Below are 3,059 nucleotides of genomic sequence, written 5' to 3' on the forward strand. Positions count from 1 at the left end.
TCTCATCTGGTTCAGAAAAATTGAGATTGTGTCTGTGGTCACTCCGATCTGTCACATCTTGAATCTATGGCCAATTGCAGCTTCTTGGAACATGTCTCTGTGTAACTCCTTTAAACATTATGTTCATCAGGAAACGGAAGCCGTTTCAGTCATGTAAACACTGAATTGGTCCTGCATGTCAAAACACATACCTTATTTCACTTGTAGTGATCTCAAGTCTGACGGGGCCTTCCTTGTTTGCTACTTTGCTCAAAGTGGTTTGGAAGTCTAACACCACATCCATGCTTTTTACCCCTGTTCATCATAATGTATTTGGTTCTTAAATTTAAGCCAAAACAAAAACTAAAGAATGCTATTCCAGGCCTTGCTGCTCACTGCATTTGCTGTTTGGTTTCCCCCAATGCTCAAATTCTGTGCCATAGCTCATTCTTCTTGCCATTTCTGAACTAGTGCTGCATGTGCCTGACTACTTGGGATTTTCACCTATATGTAGGATGATCCAGATGCTTTTGTTACTTTTACCCACATCTTCCGAGTTTTGATATAAATATATCTAATACACTACAAACTTTCCATCTCCTGCCACATTATAAAACTTAGCAACACATTTATGTCCAAGTCATTTATTTTCATTTATCAGTTCTTCCTGGAACAGTACAAGTGGTATCACCAACACATTTTTTAAGGTGGCTGGGTTTGAATAAAGAAATAGAGCAGAAGTGTGTCTGGTGTATGAGAAGGTAGATGGAGGTGGTCAGTTCTGTTTGTTGTTGTTTAGTCGTGTCCGACTCTTCGTGACCCCATGGACCAGAGCTCGCCAGGCACTCCTGTCTTCCACTGCTTTTATATCATATGTCTGTCAGTATGTTCAGTATACCAGAACTAAGCTTGTTGCAAGCTAGTCAGTACCCATGCTCTTGGAAGTGACTTTGTGAATTTCTTGGAGGAAGAAACATCAATGGCAAAATTATTTTGGTTAGCCTTTTCAAACCCCACAAAACCCCAGGACTTGACAGGACCATAGTATACAAGTAAATATAACTCACTTTGAGCACATCTTTAGCAATTTGAATTAGTGTGGAAATGGCATAAGCAAGAGCCATGGAGGACCAACAGATAGATTTATTTTGCAGTTATATTAATCATCACTAGGCTTGCCTCTAGGACTGAGTTGTTTATTTCAGTGCCTAAGAATACCATTCTACCATCAGGCTTTGATGCCTTTTATTATCAGAAAGGGTCACATCTGACTGTACTTCCTGAAAATAGAAGGTGTCAGGGAATTCAATAAATGTGACAATGTCATAATACCTTTACCTTACTAAATTTTAAAATAAAGGGCACACCTGCCCTCCTGAACATCAAGTTGCAGCTCAATCAAATGGGTGGGTTTTGGTGCATAAAAGTGTCAACCTGAAATGAGCTGACCAATTTTTCCACTACTTCACAGAACCTCCCCCCTTTTGTAGATAATTGTATCTGATTAATTGTATCTGATTAAGTAATGCTCAGTGTAGAACCACTGAAATCAATGGACTACTTTCGTAATAGTCCTATTGAATGTACGTCTTCTCACAGTGTATAGTTACAGTAAACTATGGAACTTGCTGTGATGGCCACCAACTTAGATGGCTTAAAAAGAGGATTAGACAAATTCATGGAGGAGGAAGCTATTGGTGGCTTCAAACCCTTCACTACTAGAGGCAGTAATGCTTCTGAATACCAGTTGCAGGAAACCCCAGGAGGGGAGAGTGCTCTTGTGCTTGAATTCTGCTTATGGGTCTCCCACAGACATCCAGTTGGCCACTGTGAAAAGGATGCTGGGCTAGATGGTGATCCAACAGGCTCTTTTTATGTTCTCATGTTAAGCCCACTTATTTAAATGAGTCTGCTCATATGATTTAGTCAGAGGCAATCCACTGCTCCCAATGTTGCAAATCTATGCTACTGTTGTAAATAGATGACTTCTGAGCTAATCTACCTTAGAATAATAGAACTGTAGAGTTGGAAGGGACCCTGAGGGTCATCTAGCCTAAAGCATCCATGACAGATGGCCATCCAACCTTTGCTTAAAAACTTCCAATGAAGGAGGGTCCACCACATTCTGAGGGAGTTTGTTCCTCTTTCAAACAATTCTTACTGTCAAAAAGTTAGTTAGTTGTAAACTCTGTTCTTGTAACCTTGCTTGTTTAAAATAGGCACTGTGCTTCCACCCAAGGGCTTATAAAAATAAAATCCTGTGTGATCTGTGACTAGATTAAGAAAGCATAAATCTCCCTTTTAGATCCAAACTACAGTTTTATAAAGGAGATGCATGGTCGTACATTACAAAAGCCTAGAATTTATTTTGTGAAAACAAGTAATTTGGACAGCTGTATCTAGACTTCTTTGTTACTTAACCTAACAAGGTAAGAATAAATTAGGCTGCATCCATAATAACCATCTGCTTGTGCAACAGAGCTTCCAATTTCTCTCCTCTCACCTCCCGAGCTCCCAAAAATTGATCCATAGGGTTCCCCAACTCTCTGGAACAGATTTGGGGGGCTCTGTTGTGATGTCATAATGTAGACCATAATCTTCATATCACTGTTTACCTTACAAAAAAAGGATTTTTTTTTACTACTGAATACAGTACTTTGCACATTACCATTAAGATACTTAGCAGGGTGTGCTCAACGGTACACCTCAATGTTTTGCATTTATAGATGCCATTCAGTCTAATACATGGCAGCAGGACTAGAGAAGACGGTAGTCTGAATCTCTCAATAGCTGATGGCAGTCAGAGTACAAGTACCAACAGTGTGACTTTCAGAACTTAGCAATTACTGAAATATGATTTCAAGCACTAGAATTTATTGGACAAAACACTGGTCTTCAGCTTCTAAACGGACACATGAATTCAAGTTTGGCTTAAATTACTCTTTCAATATGTGGTTTTTAAATGTAAAATAGAATGTCAGACTTTCCTCCAAGAATCCTTATAGCTTAGACTTAAACATACAGCGTTAATAATGTTTCTTATGACATGCGTTGGACCTGCAAATGAAAGTCTCATGTCA

Source organism: Podarcis liolepis, assembly GCF_965112155.1.
Source record: "Podarcis liolepis genome assembly, chromosome: 3".
In the NCBI taxonomy this organism is placed as follows: domain Eukaryota; kingdom Metazoa; phylum Chordata; class Lepidosauria; order Squamata; family Lacertidae; genus Podarcis; species Podarcis liolepis.